The sequence below is a fragment of the Neoarius graeffei genome, chromosome 17 (assembly GCF_027579695.1).
Source record: "Neoarius graeffei isolate fNeoGra1 chromosome 17, fNeoGra1.pri, whole genome shotgun sequence".
Classification (NCBI taxonomy): Eukaryota; Metazoa; Chordata; class Actinopteri; order Siluriformes; family Ariidae; genus Neoarius; species Neoarius graeffei.
Window position 1 is genome coordinate 4,173,670 of NC_083585.1, and position 21,443 is coordinate 4,195,112.

A 21,443-nucleotide genomic window follows, 5' to 3' on the forward strand; every position below is an offset into this window, starting at 1 on the left:
GTCTGACAGTACCTTATCAGTTCGCACAGCTGCCTGAGGGGCAGCATAAAATATTTTAACCCAAGCTTGAAATATAGGGCCAAACCCAAACTTATCCAATACCTTATACAAATAATTGTGTTCAATGCGGTCAAACACTTTCTGTGCATCTTATGAAATAAGTACTTCTGGGACAGAGGATGTATCAGAGGAATAGAGTAAATTAAACAATCTCCGCAAATTGCTAAATAAATGTCTACCCACCACAAATCCTGTCTGATCTATATGTATACATTTGGGCAAAACAGATTCAAGTCTAGAGGCCAGTATTTTTGTAAGTATTTTATAGTCACATCCTAGTAAACTTACTGGTCTGTAAGATCCACACTGTAAAGGATCCTTATTCTTCTTAAGCAATACAGATATTATAGCATGGGTCATCGTGGGAGGTAAAGCTTCATTATTAAAACACTCTTCATACACTTCTAATAAGATTGAGGCCGCCTTTGCTGAAAATTTCTTATAAAACTTGATGGGAAAACCATCTGGTCCTGGGGCTTTACCTGATTTTAGATGTGTTATTACCTTAACAATTTCCTCCAAACTAATAGGTTGGTCCAAAGCTACTTTATCTGACTCCTCAATGCCTTTCATCTCCAGTCCATCTAACATCTGGCTTATTGTGCTATCACTAGCCATTTCACAAGTATACACATTCTTATAGAATTGCATGAATTGCCTATTTATTTGTCCCAGATCACAAGTAACCGTATCATCGTCCAATGTTATTTCCATAATTTTGTTTGCAGAGACAGACTTTCTAAGCTGATGACTTAATAGCTTGCCTGCCTTTTCCCCATATTCATAATGCTCACTGCGGGACCGCATATATAGGTCCTGCATTTGACTAGTTGACATAATATCATACTCTGTTTGTAACAGGAGCCTCTCCTTGTAAAGCTCAGGGGAGGGTGTAGAGGCATGCTGTTGATCAATTTCCTTTATCTTGTCCTGCAATTCTTTCTGGCATGCAGATAATCTCTTATTCTCACATGCTGTATATGAAATAATTAAACCTCTGATGTACGCTTTCATAGCATACATCTGCTCACTTCTGAGGAATTGTTAGTCTGTAGAAAAAAATCTATTTGATCAGACAGATATCTAACAAAATGATCATTTGAAAGCAATCGTGGGTTTAAGTGCCAGACACGCTGAGGTGACACCTGCCCTGGGAAGCTAAGTATCATATTCACTGGACCATGATCAGAAATAACAACAGCTTCACAGGCCTAGACATTAAGCATTTACCACTGGTGGCCCACTGGGCCAGTGGAATTGAAAAGTTACTGGCCCAAATGGAAAATGTGGTGGCCCGAATGCACGCAGTACCTGAACCGCAGCTGCTGCAAGCACCGCAGGTGCTTACACAAAGAGGGGGGTCCGGGGGCCTTCCCCCAGAAAATTTTGATTTTTCAGTTTATATTCGTGCATTCTGGTACATTTTAAGGTGAAATTAATGAAAATAAGATTATTCATATTTTGCTAACATTATTATATCTTTATTGTTTGTTCACATTGATATTTTATTGTTTGCATTTCTTGTTCTATCAATTTCTTAGTTACATTTAAAAATTTCCTTTGTTCTTGTTCTCTGTTCATTTAACACATGCTGTTGATTACTGTTTTACATTAACTGTTTGTATAAGTTTTAGAATAAGCTAAGTTTTGCCTCACCATGCAACTAACTTGTTTATAGAATAAGCTTTGCCTGTAACCCACCCTGTGTGATGTAGACATATTTTCCTTTTTTGTCATGGTTTCAACTTTGGCTCATATATTCTCAGCATTGTAGATATTGAATTCTCACCACTGTAGATATTCTTATAGAAATAGAAGTACAATGAACTTTTCAAATACACCTTTATATAATAGCCACAAGACACACACAGGCCAGTCCCAAGTCTGGATGAAAGGTGAGGGTGGCATACTAACCCTTATCATGCTGGATTTATATGGGCATTTTTATTGCCCATAAAGAAGTTTTATTTCTTAATTAATAAAATATCATGAGAATCATTGACAAATCATACATTTCCTGAAAGGGTGGATTTTGGGGAATAATCTAGTAATTAGATTATTAATTTAATTATTAATTATTAATAATTAATCTAATTATTAATTAATTTATTAATTAGTTAATTATTATGTAGTGGATGTTCATTATGTCTAACTATTACAGATATTTTAAGTTCGTTTCTTAGACAAGGTTTTTTTTTTTTAAGCTTGTTACCTCGTTAACAGTTTCGGCGAGAATCTCCTGCCTTCTTCAGAAACAGTCACCAGATGTCGAGTGGTGACGTGCCTTATCAGCTGATGTTGCGTTACGGAGGCGTGAACGTCCCGCCCAATTTGACAGGTAGTCCACGCCTCCTGCTGTCAGGTCGCTCCTCCAGGACGGCGCTCCAGGTGTGCGACAGCGCGTACGCTCCCTCATCCCGGTTCATCGTCCTCTGCGCCCGCTTACGTATCTCCACTGCCTCTAAAATCCAACGCTGGAATCTATTTTCTTCAGCGCGAATGACTCTGGCCTCTTCCCAATTCATTATGTGATTTTGCCGTTTGCAGTGGTCTGAAATGGCTGATTTTAGGTTTTCTTGGTGTGCTTTTTCTTTTTCGGATCTTGTGAGTCTTTTTGTTGTTTCTTTTTCACACTCTATTTGGTGTTCTTTCCTTCGAGTATGGAAGCATCTGCCTGTTTCACCAATATAGACTTTATTACATGAACGGCAAGGGATTTCATAGATGACGTTGCATTTATTGTCCAGTTGTATTTTGTCTTTGGGGTGAACTAGCAGCTGTCGGAGGTTCTTGTATGGTTTGACCGGGGTGTTGATGTGGTATTTCCTCATGGATTGTTGGATGCGTTCTGTGACTCCTTTTATGTATGGTAGTGTGACAAAGCCCCGGTTTGTTTTTTCGGTGTTTTTTCTTGTTTGCTTGTTTTTTTCTTTTATTTGTGTCTGTAATTTCCCTTTCCAAATTGCCCACAGTGGATATTGGCAGTTTTTTAATGCCTGTTGGATGTGTTGGTCCTCCTCCTGTCTGTCTTTCTCCTCTGTGATGCTCTGTGCTCGGTCGTATAGTGTTCTGATTACTGACATTTTGTGTGCGATGGGATGTTCAGATGTCCAGAGAAGATATTGGTCGGTGTGTGTAGGTTTTCTGTATGTTGTGATTCTAATGTTCCCTTCTTCTGTGTGGTGTATTTTTAAGTCCAAAAAAGCTATTGTCTTGTCCGTTTCCTCTTCGTGTGTGAATTTGATGTTGCCTGTCTTGCCTATGGAGTTTAAATGATCCGTGAGTTGTTGTGTGTGGCCTGTTTTGGTTATTTCGAGAATGTCATCAACATATCATTTCCAGAAAATGGGTTTGCAGTCGTCCGGTGCTGTTTCAATGGCTCGGGTTTCCAGATCCTCCATAAAAAAGTTACATAGAGTGGCAGATAGCGGGTCCCCCATTGCAAATCCCTCTTTTTGTCTATAGATTATGCCTCTAAATTGGAAATATGTGGAAGTGGATATGAAATGTAATAGTTTTGTTATGTCCTGTACTGTAAGTTTTGTGTGTTTTTTCAGGGTTCTGTCTGCTTTTAACCGGTTTTCTACTATGTTGAGAGTGTTTGTGACCGGTGTTTTTGTAAAGAGGGATATGACGTCATGCAATACAAACATTTCATCCTTTTTTATCTTGATTTCCTTTAATTCTTTCGCCAGTTGTTTTGAGTTTTTGCAGTGGTATTCTGTAAAGGCCCGGTCCCACTGCACTTACGGATGCAAAGAGGATGTAAAACGTAAAAAAATCTTTGCCATCCATTGGAAAACGCTATGCATCCGTTGTGTACTCATTGCATACGTGCTTCATACGCTCTATCCATCGAGCATCCGTCCACTGTGATTTCATCTGCGCAAAAAGTTTTGAGCTGCACAAAACTTTTAGAACGGATGAACTTTCCGCCGTGTACGATGTAAATCCGTGACATATACGAGCAACAAACGTTCTATGTCCGTCATCATCCGTTAAACGTCTGCTGTATCCTCTCTGCATCCTCTGGGCATCCTCGCAACTCACATCCGCTGCAGCTGAAAACGGAAAGAGGGAGGAAAGATAAGGTACATGAAACGTCTATTCATCATTAGTAGCACGGAAATAGAAAGGATGTAAGCGTATGCATCTCGTATATAAAGTATTCAAAATGGACAAAGCGTTTATATCTGGGATGTATCTCGTATATTTAGGATGTCTGGAGTATGTCTAGAGTATGTAGAAGGACACCTAGCGGACAATCGATATTTTGTATAAAAAGGGGGAGAAAATAATCTAGTAGTAGAGATGTATCGATGTAGCTGCCAGCACGTCCTTCCGCTTTATGCTGACGGCGTGCGTGCTGCATCCCTTTATATCCGCGGAGCAGACGCAATTCATACCCCCTGCATGTGCAGTGAACGGTCTGCATCCGATATACATCCGCGCAACATCCCCTTTGTTTCCGTTAGGCGTACGTGATGCATCCCCTTCATCTGCTATGCATCCGCTCTTTCTGCTATGCGTCCGCTTCTCAGTTATCACCGGTAACCCCTTTGGAGCTGTCATCCGCTTTCATCCGCTAGGCTTCCTATGAACATGCGTTTAACATCCCCGCTATATACTACCCACGTCCGTTCTTTTCTGTTCTGTTTTCGCAAATTTTCGCCAATTTTGTCCATTTCTGGAGCGGATGAAAACGGATAGAGCCACCCCCGAAATTTTGCTCGTCCGCTGTGTCCTTTTTGCATACGTTTTGTGTCCATCGGCCAGTGGGACCGGGCCTTTAGTCCGAGGAGTGGTTTGATTATGTCTGCCAGTGTCTTGGAAAGGTTGTAGGTAACTGATCCTATACTGTCTACTATGGGTCTTAGTGGTGCTCCGGGTTTATGAATTTTCGGTGTGCCGTATATCCGGGGGGTGATGTTTGCTGTGGGGATGAAGTGGTTGTATGTTTGTTTATCGATTTTGTTGTCGTCCAGTAATGGCTTGAGTAATAGCTTTAGTCTTTTTTTCTTTTCCTCCATCGGGTCTTTTTTTAATACTTCATATGTGTTTGGGTCCGTGAGCATTTCATTCATTTGTTTTTCATATTGATTAGTGTCCAGGATAACCGTGGTCCTCCCTTTATCAGCCGGTAATATTGTTATTTTCTTGTTCTTTGTAAGTGTTCTGATGGCTTCCCTTTCCTGTTTGGTTATGTTTCTGGGTGGCGGTTTAGCTGAGGTGAGGATGCCTGCTATTTCGTTCCTTAATGCGGCCTTCTGTCCTTGGTCCTGTATCATATTGCACGCTAGTTCCGTGGCTAATATGAATTCTTCATGCGGGATTTTATTTGGTGTGATGGCATAGTTTAGTCCCCGTGAGAGTATAGTGCGTTCTGCTGTTGTTAGTGCGTGTTTAGACAGGTTGCAAATCCATTTTTCATTTGTTTGCTTGTCCTTGCATTTATTTTGTTTCTTATTGATAAGTCTGTTCAGTTTTTTAATATGGCGTGTTTTTGTTTTTGAAAACTCTTGTTCTTGTATTGCATTCAGATGTTCTTCCATATTTTTTTCCATTTCACTGCTGAATTTGAACCGGCGTTTGAAATCTTGTTTTCTTTGTGCTATTTCTGTGTTTAAATTGTTGATTTTGTTAGTCGTGCATCTGATTCTTTCTCTTACCAGAGTCATTCGCGCTTTTTCAATGGTCCTTTCCGCATTTCTTGTTGGTATTGGATTTTTTATGTAGAGGCTTGCTGGAATGACACCTTCGTCTCGGCAGCGGAGATTGAAGCGGAGATGGTTTCTTTGTCGGGCCAATTTTTTTCCTAGCTTTTCCAGGTAGCGTACCTCTTTGGCACAATCTTCTCCATAACTTATTTTTAATATGTAGTGGATGTTCATTATGTCTAACTATTACAGATATTTTAAGTTCGTTTCTTAGACAAGGATTTTTTTTAAGCTTGTTACCTCGTTAACAGTTTCGGCGAGAATCTCCCGCCTTCTTCAGAAACAGTCACCAGATGTCGAGTGGTGACGTGCCTTATCAGCTGATGTTGCGTTACAGAGGCGTGAACGTCCCGCCCAATTTGACAGGTAGTCCACGCCTCCTGCATTCGCGCTGAAGAAAATAGATTCCAGCATTGGATTTTAGAGGCAGTGGAGATACGTAAGCGGGTGCAGAGGACAATGAACCGGGATGAGGGAGCATACGTGCTGTCGCACACCTGGAGCGCCGTCCTGGAGGAGCGACCTGACAGCAGGAGGCGTGGACTACCTGTCAAATTGGGCAGGACGTTCACACCTCCATAACGCAACATCAGCTGATAAGGCACGTCACCACTCGACATCTGGTGACTGTTTCTGAAGAAGGCGGGAGATTCTCGCCGAAACTGTTAACGAGGTAACAAGCTTAAAAAAAAAAATCCTTGTCTAAGAAATGAACTTAAAATATCTGATATAGTTAATTATTAATTAATCTAATAATTAGCTAATTAACAGGTATACTCAGGTGAGCCAAAAAGGGGTGAAATAATGTATTTTTTTCATAAGACAAGATATAAACACCAAATTTTCAGGATATGTCCTTGGGGGAACTAGTTGTACATTTTTGCAAATTCAGCTCATCTGCATAAACCGTTGCCATGGCAACAGCAGATACCCTAGCAACTGGGGTTATACTGGGTTTAGCATGGTCTGGTTGTACTAGAGAGGGTCAGAATAGTTATTTTTGTTGTAATGAACTAATGTAGACCTAGTTTGGCTATTTTGATAGATTTCATCATCTTTGGATATTTGAATAATATAATATATGGGATCAGATCTAATTTACCACATTATTTTATCTGTTCTTCTATTTCAGTCATAGCAACCAACATTTATACTTCATTCTTTAATCACTAAAAGTTGATACATGTGTAGCCATATTTCTTGGCAGTGTATCCTGAAATTTTGATATTAATATACAAAGCCTGAACAATTTTACACCATCTGAAGCTAAAGCGCGTGTGTTGAAATGCTGTTTTACGATTTGGCGAGTTGTAAACCAAGCGTGACGTCGTGCGCTCTGATTGGCTGCCGAGTTCAAAATGAAGCCGTTCATTAACACCCAATAGTTAATTTATGCATGATCATATTTAAACTGTTTACCTGGCCTTTGGCCAGGTTGCGGAGTGTGGAGTTTGAACATATTTCTATTTGAATTTCACCGTTCTAATGGTCTCCTTGCCGCAACTGTCTTCGTCTACAAGATGCTATTTTCCCACCAAAATGACACTTCCGAACAGCACCGAACATCTCCGAAGATGCACGAAGATGACACACACTCCTGCCGTGGAGCGGAGCATGACGAAAACAAAGATGACGGACCTTGTATCGAAAAGGTGCATTTTATGAACAATTTCTTCACAATTCTGGGTAAAATATGAGTAATAAAATTTGTTAATTTTTATCGAAAACGTACTGGCCTGCCCGGATCACTGTTTGGCCAAATTTAGTGGCCTGAACTGGCCCGAAAGACATAAAAAACACCGCTGGGCCATCGGGCAAGTGCTAATGTCGAGCCCTGCTTCATAACTGATTGATCTAAACAGAGGCAGTAATGAATCATCTATCAGAAAGTTATCTATCCTGGAATATGATTGATGTACAGGAGGAAAAAAAGGAAAATGCTTTCGAACGTGGGTTTTGGTGTCTCCATAGGTCAATAACTCCATATGCTTGCATGAAAGAATTTATTGCCTGGGCCGCCTTGCTAATAGTTTTGCTGGTGGGATTAGAGCGGTCTAAATTTGGACACAAAACACAATTGAGATTGCCCCCAGTATCAATTTGTGTGTGTCTAAAGCTGGAAGGTGTGAAAAAACTGTTGAAAAAAACCTGCATCATCCCAGTTAGGTGTGTAGACATTAGCTAACACCATTGGTATGCCAAATAACTTCCCTTTAATTATTACAAACCTACCATTTTTATCTGAGATAACTTCACTCTCTGAGAATTGAACTCCAGCATGGATTAAAATGGCAACACCTCAGGATTTGCAATTAAACTTAGAATGGTACATCCATGAAAAACCTTTCTTATGCAGTCTGCCATGATCTTTAAGGTGTAAATGGGTCTCTTGCAAATAAACTATGTTGATAGACATTTTCCTTAAGTGTGCAAATACTTTGCTACATTTAACTGGGTGGTTAAGACCACGAACATTCCAGGTGACCATCCTTGTTCTTGATTCAGTTATACTAGGACCAACTGATGCCATAAAGTAGGTTTATAAATTCAGTGCATATCATTAACATATCCACAAATGCAAGTCGTCTGATATAAGGATCCACTGCAAAAAAATAATAATAATAATTTCTGGGAAGATGATCAAAGAAACAAAAAAGAATGAAAAGTAATAAAAAAACCAGTATAGAGAGAAACAGAATGGTTTCTCTGTAAGGGTTGCTCTACATGGAGCTTTAGTCCAAATCACACCAAGAAACATCCAAAAAAGATAAAAAGCTTACCATGTCTCGCTAGAACTGACACACTTCAAATAAGAAAGTCCACAATGTCATTTGTCATTTCACACAACTTGTGCTGTTTAGTAACCTCGCAGCGACTCCATTAATAGGCTACCTTGAATCAATAACCTATTGCTATCACAATGACAGGGCTACATTCTCCATTTAGTCTGACATAAGGACACCTAGTCTACTCAGTTGGCTTGTTAATTATTTTCTCAGTAACATAGTCCTTTGCCTTACTTGGGTCTTTAAATTTTTCTACTGTACCATCTGGAAGTGTTCAATTAGTAACTCATGCTGGATATGCCACTCATTGCATTCAAAATGGACCAACGTGCTGCTGGACAATGAGATGGCTGGAGAGCTCAACAAGAACAGAACCAAGTGCTGGGTGGGTGAGAGTATGCAATTAGTCCTCTTCATAGGACAACTATTTCACAATACAGATACGTCTGGGGTATACATCAAGCCACAGACAGCCTAATCTCTAACTGTTCTAGACCCCCCTGAACCACTGCAGCACATGGTTTCATATCTAGTTCCACAGGCACAAGGAGACACATGTATGTTCTGATGGCTCAACACCTCTTGGTATGTCTGAATGTAAAGCATATATGCAATACTCCCAGAATGAAACAAGGTGCCGCATCAGTTCTGCTAATTCCAGCATCAGTATAAACAAGGCAAAGCTGAGCATGGTTTCCTATTCACTGATCATGTGGATTTGTGGTTTGCATGTATATTCAATAATTCAAACAGATTGGAACTGGAATAGGTGTTGTTACCTGTCCATGGTGTTCCCTGGCCTAATGATTGCTCAAGATAATCCATTTCAGAAGAACGCTCACCACATCATGAGATGATCAACACCCATTAGATATAATGGGTATGTCCTCGCTGATCCCTGGACATCACCTGGAGCAAATGTGGGGTGGTCGCTGTTCCTGGGTGGAGGAACAATAGCAGCATTAAACAAGATCAATGGGCTGGCATGGCAGTTGCTAAGGTTCATGAGGTACAGAGTCAGCCCTCGCCCTCATGAATAATGAATTGGATGCCCTCAGGAAGGTGGTGATTCAGAACAGACTTGCACTTGATACATTATTGGCAGAGAAAGGTGGAGTAAACACCTCCTGTTGTTTCTATATACCAGACAACTATCAGAACAGCTCCTCCAATCATTGCTCATATGCAAGAGGCAGTGATGGCCTCAGTGCCCGCCAACGATTCCTGGTACTCCTGTTTTCTCCAATGGGGTAACAGATGGGGACATTGGTTATTGACCATACTCATGCCGGTAATGTGTGTATTATTCCTGATATGTCTGGTTGTACCATGCATTCTATGATGCTTGAGAGATATGATGATGATGATGATGATGATGATGATGATGGTGCATGCTGTCATGGGAAGTTACCAGATGGTGAAGATGGATCTAGAGGACTGGCCTCCAAGGCTGTATGAGCATTATAAACCCCTTTCTCAAATGTGGATAATTATGAACTGGAGATAAAAATTTTTTGCTATATATAGAACTATAGATATTTTTGCTTATGCTTATTGCTGGCTGAAGAAATATCTTGATAGTTATGTTTGATTTCGATGATGTGAATGTACATATTTTCCTATCTGTTCATTTTCCATTTGGGTAGAGATGCCTATGTCTCACAAAAACAGCAGTTTGATCATTTCCAGTTCCCTTTTAATGAAGTGCCTGTTGAAAACCTGTATAGAAGGGACAGGAAACAGAAAATATGTATTAGGGAAAGTCTTTTGCTTTATCATAGTTATCAAATAATTTATAAAAGGGGGAGAGGAAAATATAATTTTTAGAGAATTTAGGACTTTAAGTGTTCTTTAGAAAAATAAGCTCTGAGACATTGTGTCATTGTGTCTCATGATGAAGAATGTTGTTTTTGTGTCACACTGTTCTATTTGAGGTTATCAAAAATAATGTGTACAGGCAGAGATGGTAAAGATAGTGAAGTATGTGTTCTTGTCTGTGAAAGGGGAACATCTGATATGTCCGTCATGCTAAGCTGTATAAAACAGAGTGTATTAACAGAAGGTGCTTCTTTGGGTGAAATGCTTTGTGATTTTCATTGCAGAGAAGCCCTCTTGCAGGATTATAATAAACTCATATTTCTGTCTTTTTTTCCTAACAGTCTCAGAGTGTTGAATTATTATGCTTTTTCCACTGCAAGGAAAACATTTAAATGTCTTGGAATGGCCTAATCAAAGTTCAGACCTCAATCCAGTTGAGACTCTGTGGCATAACTTGAAGATTGCTGTACACCAATACAACCCATCTAACTAGAAAGAGTTGGAGCAGTTTTGCCTTGAGGAATGGACAAAAATCCCAGTAGCTAGATGTGCTAAGCTAGTTGAGACATACCCCAAGAGACTTGCAACTGTAATTGCAGCAAAAGATGGTTCTACAAAGTATTGACCTTTTTTTTTGGGGGGGGGATACCTATGCACACTCCAGATTTCTTTTTTTTACCTTAATTATTATTTGTGTCACAAAGAAACAACAATTTGCACCTTTAAAGTGGTAAGGATGTTGTGTAAATCAAATGGTACTAATCCCCCAAAAATCCATTTTAATTCCATCTTGTAATGTGACAAAACAGGACACACACCAAGGGGGATGAATACTTTTGCAAGACACTGTATGCAGTCTACAGTACATAAATTATCTTTTTTTTTATTTTTATCATGCTTGGGATGTCTGGAAAGGAGGATGCCAAAATTCTTTCCCCTGTATCCATGTGTTGATTGCCCTGTCATTCATTGTTTTCCAGAATAAATGCTGACAGATCAACTCTTCACTTCCTCTGCATCATCTATTAGCCACACATAGACTTTTAGTTATTATTAGAGTAACTGACTGGTTATAGTCAGTTACACACACTTGCCTCAGTATTTTTTCACTCAGACTTAAGTATTTATTTCCCTATGTAATTTACTTAATTACTTTTGAAATCAACATCAACAATGGACACACAACGGAGCTATCTGGCACCCTGCCACTAATTCCTTGCAAAATCCTTTGCCCTGTTGCTTTTTTGGTGTGTCTGGCTATGTTTTGGCTGAGATGAAGTCCCAGTCATGTTTCGCCACTGGATGCAATATTGCAACATTGTGAATCGTACCAGAGTATGTTGTTTTTCACTTTTAAATGCCCATTATTGAAGTATCTGTTTTTGTTATCCTTTCACCATCTAAGGAGCATTATTATGATGGTGAGAGTGGCACTGGATATCTGGCCTGAAGGATCAAAACTATTCATAGACTGCATGCTGAACCTGAAAATTATGCTTTTTGTGACCACTGTTTGGCAACTACAAAATTTTTTCATAGACTGTATAAAAGTATATTTTGATGATAATATGAAACTCATCAATTGTGAAATTTGCACATATAATAAAAAAATGGGAAAAAAAGTGGATGAAATTTTTTTGTGAGAAATATTGTCCAATCAAAACCCGCATCTTATCACAATTCTCTGCTGCTTTCTACAACCAATCACATGTCTTCTTCTTTTTGCACCCCTCCCAGCACAGCACAACACAACAATGTCATCTGTGTCATCAGAAACAGATGACTCTGAAGGAATATTTTCTGCATTTTATTACATGCACACGATGAATTCACATGGTAAAGTTCTTCCTTTTAGTGAAAAGAGTTTCAAAAAGTTAAAAGAGTGCACTGCATTGTGGAAAGAGTTTGAAGAAAAACCAGAATCTAAGATCACAACACAAGCAGACTTTCTTGATTTTGACAGGAGTGGTGCATGTATAAGATGAGATGGAGAAGCTGGGGAAGGCATTGATTGCAGAAATTTAGCTTTGGCAGAATATGATACAGCTATCTTTGGAGAAGAGTCGGATATTGAAGATGAAATTTAGGTCTTTAAGAATCCACTGATGTTCACAGAAGAGATGTAAACTAAACAGCTTTTAGTATAGCACATTCTAACATGGGTCTTGTTTGAATAACCTCATGTTTTCTCATTTTGTTTTGAAGAAGAGGGCATATTATACCATGACATGAAAAATTATAGATATCATTCAAATTCTAAGTCAATGCAAAATCGACTCCAAGTCAAAACCTCTTTAAAAAAAAAGGACATATAATTGAAATGAAAGGTTTGTGTAACTGCAACTGAGACAATTTTTAACAGAACTAATGTGCTGAATTTACTAAAAATATTTTAACTGAATTTAATTCATACTGGATTGTCAATTATCAAAATAAATGATACATATCTTTAATTTAACTGTATTTACCTGTAAACATAAAGCAATTAAACACTAACATTTGAATTAAACATTTATTCCATCATTATACAAGTAAAACACAAGATATTCAGTCAGTCTGGTTTCCTTTGCAAATGACAATGTCCATGCTATAAAAACATTGAGCCAAACTGAATTCTGCATATTAGTATGCAATCTTTAAAACATTGGTGAAATGCACCAAGAACATTAGCAATAGCAATAAATGCCAGTAAACAGGGGCTGTTTGACATTAAACATTGTAACCTCAACTTGGATTATATAATATTAAAATTATTAGGTATCTTTAAGTATACAGTATAACAACCAGTTTTATTATTGCCAGTGAACATGTCAAAATGTCCATGCTATGAGAACAACAAGTCTGCATCAAGAACAGTGTTCAACACATTCAATAAAGTTACACAACAAACAATAAGTCCAAAAAGTACTTTTGTTATCAATGTAAATCTCAGCTTGCATTAAGACTATACAGGAGCTAAACTTTCAGGCAACCTTGCCAATGAAAAGTTCACACGGTATGAGAGCATCTTGCTGATCGGTAGTTAGGGACTACATAAGCAGGTAATTTTTCAGTCTCTGAACCTTGGTTGAAAGGTTTCCAGAATGCAGCTCCAGCATTACTTTTTGGAATATCTCAAAACTATATTTGAAATTCTTGGGGTATCTCAGATCCAAGGCATAGGTTAGTCCCAACAGACAGCAGCAGGCTCTACTAAGATCCCCAAGACTGCTGAGGACAGTGATACCCTCTGTCACAATTCCTACATCAGTAGGTTCACTGACTGAGCCATCTTGGTTCTGCCACAGGTAAATCTTCATCACCTTGTCTACCACGGCACGGGTGGCATGGTGGTGTAGTGGTTAGCACTGTCACCTCACAGCAAGAAGGTTCTGGGTTCGAGCCCAGTTGCTGGTGGGGGCTTTTCTGTGTGGAGTTTGCATGTTCTCCCCGTGTCTGTGTGGGTTTCCTCTGGGTGCTCTGGTTTCCCCCACAGTCCAAAGACATGCAGTTAGGTTAACGTGGGGTGGCCTCAGGCTGAAGTGCCCTTGAGCAAGGTACCTAACCCCTGACTGCTCCCCAGGCACTGTAGTTTGGCTGCCCACTGCTCTGGGTGTGTGTGCATGTGTTCACTGCTTCAGATGGGTTAAATGCAGAGGATGAATTTCACTGTGCTTGAAGTGTACATGTGACAAATAAAGGTTTCTTCTTCTTTGTACACTGTTAGGTGCATCAGCAGCATCCTGGAGACATTGCAAAGATAACTCGTTGGAGCTCATTCTCAGCTTGCACATGTGGCACAATAAATCATGTGTATGTAATAATTTCTGGGATGTAAGGTTAAGTTCAAGTAGTTTTTTTATGTTTGCTATGTGTTATATGCATTTATGGGGAGAAAATGTTGGTAGTTAGAATTCAGGGTATAATGTACTCATAACCAGTGTTATCAGGCAGTAGCATCCACATAAGCAGTGTATAGTTGATATAAAAAGTGTACACACCCTGTTAAAATGATAGGTTTGTCTGATGTAAAAAAAAAAAATGAGACCATGATAAATAATTTCAAAACTTTTCCCACCTTTAATGTGACCTATAACCTGTACAATTCAGGTAAAAACAAGCAAATCTGTTAAGGGGGGAAAAACTATAAAAAAATTAAAAATGTACAATAAGCTGGTTGCATAAGTGTGCACACCCTTAAACTAATACTTTGTTGAAGCACCTTTTGATTTAATTACAGCATTCAGTCTTTTGGGTACACGCCTGCCATCAATTAAAATGACTCTGACTAACCCCACATAAAGTTCAGCTATCATAGTAGGATTTTTCCTGATATTTACACCATTGCATCCTCCAGCAAAAGCCATGGTTCACAGAGAGCTTACAAAACATCAAAGGGATCTCATTGTTGAAAGGTATCAGTCAGGAGAAGTGTACAAAAAAATTTCCATGGCATTAGATATACCATGGAGCACAGAGGGATGTATGATGGAATCAAGCAAGCCCTTAGTCCACTGCAGAACAAGACTGCCCCCCCCCCCCCCCCCCCGAAGTCAACGCCAATGAACCTCTGCCCACTTTGGATGGACTTGATGCTGAGCCAATTCTGAAAGAACTTGAAGAAGCACTAGATGCATTTGCTGCTGGCAAAGCTCTAGGAAAGGACGGCATACCACCAGATATCCTCAAATGTGCCAAAGGTCCTTTCATCCATGAACTGCATGAGCTTTTCTGTCAGTACTGGAGGGAAGGAGCAGTCCCACAGGACGTGAGATGCCAATATCATCACCCTTTACAAAAACAAAGGCGTGACTGCAATAACTACTGTGGCATCTCACTGCTCAGCATTGTTGGGAAGCTGTTTGCATGTGTCATCCTGAAGAGACTTCAGGTCATTGCTGACAGAGTTGACCCAAAGTCCCAGTGTGGCTTTCATGCTGAGAGGTTTATTACTGACATGATCTTTTCTGTCAGGCAACTGCAAGAGAAATGCAGAGAGCAGGGGAAACCATTATACATTGCCTTCATTGGTCTTACCAAGGCATTCGACCTTGTGAGCAGAAGAGGACTCTTTGAAATCCTGAGAAAGATTAGATGTCCTGCAACATTGCTCACCATCATCAAATCATTTCATGATGATATGAAAGGAGCCATTGTGTATGATGGCTCCATCTCTGAATCCTTCAACATACTCAGTGGAGTGAAGCAGGGATGCGTTCTAGCTCCCATGCTGTTTAGAATCTTCTTTGCAGTCATGCTGTAATACACCTTCAGAACAATGACAGAAGGGATCTATTTGTGGAGAAGATCAGACAGGAACCTTTTCAGACTAGACTGAGAGCAAAGACAAAGGTGCAGTAGAAATGCATCAGAGACTTTCTCTTTGCTGATGATGCAGCAGTTGCAACCCACTCACAAGAGGAGCTCCAGTCTGCCATGTCATTCTATGCTGTTGCCTGCAATGAATTTGGCCTCACCATTAGCTTAAATAAGACTCAAGTGATGGGACAAGGTGTTGATCAGCTTCCCTCCATCACAATTGCTGACCAGGAGCTGGAAACAGTCAATGAGTTTGTTTACCTGGGCTCTTTAATCTCTAACAATCTGTCCTTGGACAGACAGATCAACAGATGCATTGGAAAAGCTGCATCAACCTTTGCCAGACTGTCCAAGAGAGTCTGGACCAACAACAAGCTCATGGAGCACATCAAGATCCAAGTGTACAGGGCCTGTGTACTGAACATACTGCTCTATGGCAGCAAATCTTGGACCCTGAAACCAAGGCAGGAGCAAAGACTCAATTTGTTCCACATGCACTACCTGAGGCATATCCTGGGAATCACTTGGAGAGACAAAGTCCCCAACAACATAATTCTCCAGAGGGCCAACATCACCTCCATGTCTGCCTTGCTGAAGCAGAGACACATGTGCTGGCTAGGACACATCTCCAGCATGCCAGATGGACATATCCCTAAGGACCTCCTCTACAGAGAGCTGGCATCTGGTCACAGACCAGTCAGCTGTCCTCAGCTTTGCTACAAGGACACTTGAAACCATGACCTCAAAGCTCTCACCATTGACATGAACTCCTGGCAGATGCTTGCAGCAGACAGGTGTGCCTGGAAACTGGCAATGACAAAAAGTCTGTCAGTTTTTGAGGAGAGTCTCATGCAGAGAGCTGATGAGAAAAGAGCTGCCCACAAATCTTGTCCTACAGCTGTCAGTGCTGCTACACAGTTCTGCTGTGCAAAGTGTGGAAGAGACTGCCGTTCCCGCACTGGACAACTGAAAGTGTTCCTAGGGCACACTCTCATGGTCCTCTGGGATCGACGGCTGCCTACTACTACACTTATGCAACCAGCTTATTGTGTGTTTTTTATTTTTTATGCTTTTCTCAGTAACCGATTTGTTTGTTTTTCAATACAGGTTAGGTACAGGTTATAGGTCACATGGGTGAGGTTATAGGTGGGAAACATTTTGAAATTATTTATCATGGTTTCATTTTTATTACATCAGAAAAACCTACCATTTAATGGGGTGTGTACACTTTTTATATCCACTGTATGAGTTTTATTTATATGTGTACACACACACACGAGGGTAAGTCAAAAAGTTCTAAGACAAATGAAAAAAAATCTTTATTTCTGAAAATAAAGCTATTTCTCTACATATCCTCCATTTAAGTCTTCTTCTGCAAGCGATGTTTCCATCGGAGAATTCCTTCTTTGTATTCCTTTTTTGAATTCTTTTGAAATTATAGCATCTGTCTTAGAACTTCTTCACTTACCCTCATATATATAGTATATTAAGTTATATTAATTTTATTTTATGTTTCTTTATCGGGCACTCTTTAATTGGGGCCCAGGTCTGTTGTGTGACCCCCACCATAATTTTGTTTCTTATTTTACTTTTTGAAAGTTTAATAAAACAAAACAAACCATGAAGACCACTGATGCTTTGTTATTGTTCAAAGAAATAGGCCAAGACATTTTTCATAAAAGGAGAGTGTAGGACTCCCTATGTGTGGGTGGAGCACAGAGGACGGCAGGACAGAGATCAGGTTTGTCACTTGGCTTTATTGTCACACTTTTCAGTTTTGACAATAACCAAAACTAGCACAGACACACATACAACCGGCGTCTGGTTCAGGGATGAGCTCTCTCCGCTCTCGCTCTCCCTCCTCATATAGGGCGCGGTCACTGGGAAGACACACAAACACAGGTTAATTGCTCTCAGGTGTAATGATTCTGCCACTTACCTTCCCTGACTCCGCCCTCCTGTCACAGACCGGCGCTTGACCACGCCCCCGCTGCCACAGAGAGATACAGTGGTGCTTGAAAGTTTGTGAACCCTTTAGAAATTTCTATATTTCTGCATAAATATGACCTAAAACAACATCAGGCTTGTACAGTTATACAGGGGCTAACACCATCTGGGCCTGCTGATTTTCCTGCATGGAGTCTCTTCAGCTGTCTTCTCACTTGCTCCTCGCTGACAATCGGTGTGGAGGTGGGGGAGGGATGAAGATGTTTCTGGGGGCAGGGTACTCAGCCAGGGGTCTGTTGAGGAGGTGCGACCGAGATCCTGAAATGGAGATGAGGTTGGGCAAGAAGAGGCGGGGGAGGGGTGAGAATGTGAAGTGTGTGGTTGTAGCCATCCTGCAGAAGAGTGGTGGTGGTGGGTTGGGGTCACGCCATCAAATCTGTTGAAATAAAGATTCAGCTCATTTGCCGTTTTCACATTGCCATCCTCTCCTTCATTGCTGGTTGGCTTGTAACCAGCGATGGTCTTCATTCCACTCCACACCTCTCTACACCGGTGGGTAGACAGTAGGTGTGTTATGCTGCATGAGCAGCAGTTCAAATAGATGCAGTCTGCTGGCTTTATGTGCCTCAGAGGAGTCTTCTTTATTATTCCGTCCATGTTGTGCTATGCACAGTGTTGGGCACGCTACTTTCAAAAAGTAATTATAGTTACTAGTTACTTTTCCCAAAAAGTAACTGAGTTAGTAACGGAGTTACTTTGTCATAAAAGTAACTAATTACCAGGGAAAGTAATTATTACAATACTGTTACATTTTGTGTTACCCCCCCCCAAAAAAAAATCAAATTCAATTCGTGTAATCATAATAAAAGTGAATGTTAAATGTGTTTAATGACTGAAATGGACACTTAACAGAACCAATTAGTAACATTATCTACACTATATTAATATTTTTGTGGGACAATGTGAGATAAGACATCTATCAAATTTAATATTATTTTTGTGATTATTAAAATTGTTATGTTACTAATTACTGGCCACTGACGAGGACAAATGCTTTGTTCCTCGACATAATGTGCATTGCACGTAGACATTTTTGCCTTTTATTTCAAGTAATGAAAAGTAATGGCTGTATTTCCAATGCGAAAATGCAGTGCTGGGCTGACCGCTCGCTATCGCTGTGTCTTCCAATTGAAAGTGTGCACAGTAGTGCAGTAGGCGGAGCCTACCTACGTATGTTGTCCAAATCTACTCTGATTGGCTTACTATGCCGTTGTCTCGCATCTCCCCGCCCCACACTAAAGCAGAGGAAAGAAAGGCTGAACGAGCAGCGTGCCAGATGAGAACAGCTTTAATAAAGTAACGCATAGTATTTTATTGTAAGTAATGGGAACGGCGTTATTAACGATGTAAAAAGTAATTAGTTAGATTACTCGTTACTAAAAAAAGTAACGCCGTTAGTAACGCCGTTTATTTCTAACGCCGTTATTCCCATCACTGGCTATGCATCAGTTCCACTGGAAGCAAACCAGCCCCAGAGAATTTTAGCTCCTAGCAGAAAAAAACCCCCAGCACAGACATGTTCAGTACAACCAAATGGGTCCAGGCATGAAACATTACACTTTTTTAAAATGACATTATAATTGTGGGGCGGCACGGTGGTGTAGTGGTTAGCACTGTCGCCTCACAGCAAGAAGGTCCTGGGTTCGAGCCCCGGGGCCGGCGAAGGCCCTTCTGTGTGGAGTTTGCATGTTCTCCCCGTGTCCGCGTGGGTTTCCTCCGGGTGCTCCGGTTTCCCCCACAGTCCAAAGACATGCAGGTTAGGTTAACTGGTGACTCTAAATTGACCGTAGGTGTGAATGTGAGTGTGAATGGTTGTCTGTGTCTATGTGTCAGCCCTGTGATGACCTGGCGACTTGTCCAGGGTGTACCCCGCCTTTCGCCCGTAGTCAGCTGGGATAGGCTCCAGCTTGCCTGCGACCCTGTAGAAGGATAAAGCAGCTAGAGATAATGAGATGAGATTATAATTGTTATTTGTAGAAATGTGTGAGGGTTTGGTTGGGAAAGGCATCCTCCATCCTGAAACTCCAGTCCAGGTGGTGGCGCTAACGCGTCCAGTAGCTGCTTCTCCAACCGACAGAAAACACTGGAGAAGAAAAAGGGGGGGCGAAAAAACCCGCTGCTTCCATGAACCGCATCAGCCTCTCGGTTTATAAAAATAAAAGCACGTTATTGTGTCTGGCTCTGAGGATTTAAAACCCTGAGGTAAGTTAAACTGAAGGTGTGTGGTCGAATCCCTAATCCAGCTCCACTTCCCTGTTTTGGTGAACTCCGTTCAGTCTGAAATAATGCCGTGTGCACTCTCGGTAGTGCACTACTTATCCACTCAGGAGAGAGCTGGAGTTTGGCTAACCTGTTTAGTATGTTTAAAGTATTTAAATAATCTTCACTTAAAGCTATTTCCATCACGTTATTTTTTTTTCTAAATTGCAACTTCCTCGCCATTCCAACTTTTATTTCTCAAAATTCCGACTTGATTCCTCTCAGGCTTTTTTTCCCTCTTTTTTTTTTTAAATTTTATTTTATTTTTAATATTTTAAAGCCAGTCAGGCAGCCTCACCCCCTCTGCAGTGTATTAAGCAGAAAGCTTTACACATTGAAAATGAAGATGGATGAAATCATAGGGGACTGTTTTAGGCATGGTTTCCCCAACCGAGAAATCTTGTTACTGGAAGAATCGTATGGTGGCCTTGTAAGCCTCTGATCCCTGGAGAGAGAGAGAACTCTGTCTAACGATGAGCTCTGGCAGCAACGAAACTTCTTTAACTCAAGGCTAAAGGCCCAACTCGCAAAGCTCTGTGTTCTGTTTCCGCGCTGGTTTTATTCTTAAAGTTAAAGTGCCCAGGAGTGATTTGTGTCTCCACTGCTCTGATGCTTCTTTCAGGAGGTTGGTCTGCTCGCTGCGATTCTTCATCCGCCATGCTGTCTTCTGTTCACAAAACCAAAAAAAAAGAAAAAGTTGCATCTGTAAGAAGTGTAGATTGTTGGCTGAGGGTAATCCTAATCGCGTCATAACTGATCATGATTTCGCTGAGTTCATGTGGAGAGTTTGGCCAACATTATTACCTCTGCCGAGGAGGTTGTGCATTCAGTGCAGTTTATTGTCCAATACATTGACTTTATTTGTATAATCCTTTTAACAATAGGCATTATCACAAACCAGCTTGACAGAAAAATACAGATTTTAAATATATGACTTAATTAGCACCCTGGTATAACGATGACACTCGCACTTTAAAACAGACCACTCAAAAATTTGAACGTAAATGGCGTCAAACAAAATTGGTAGCGTTCAAATTAGCGTGGAAGGAGAGCGTCCTGAAGTATAGAAAAGCTCTTAGTGCTGCGAGATCAACATATCTGTCCTCACTAATAGAAGATAACAAAAATAATCCTAGATTCCTATTTAATACTCTAGCAAAATTAACCAGGAAAAAGACCACTATAGACGCATGCACACCTGCAGTATGTAGTAGCAACGACTTCATGAATTTTTTTCAACGACAAAATTGAAAATATCCAACAAAAAAAATTCTAACTACTAATTTAAGGTCAGGCAATTTAAGTAGCCCTGTAGTTAACAATATAACTATTATATCAGCAATTAGAATGTTTTACTCCCCTTATACGGGGCTCAACATTAACAGTTGTCTGCTTGTCCGGGACAAGTGATCCTTTATGTCGGACAAGTTCATCGTCTCAGTTACTTGTCCGATCGGACAAGTGCCAAAATACGCCGATATTCGGGTTACATATAAAA

General features: G+C 40.4%; 1 protein-coding gene across 2 annotated transcripts in view; it reads left to right on the forward strand.

The window, feature by feature from the left end:
* The first annotated feature begins 19,779 nt into the window (after positions 1 to 19,779).
* Positions 19,780 to 21,443, forward strand: part of LOC132901320 (zinc finger protein OZF-like) — an 89,836-nt gene continuing 88,172 nt past the window's right edge. For both annotated transcript variants that reach the window (XM_060943635.1, XM_060943636.1), the window contains exon 1: positions 19,780 to 19,888. The gene's annotated coding sequence lies outside the window, so the exon portion shown is untranslated. The remainder of the gene's footprint in view (positions 19,889 to 21,443) is intronic.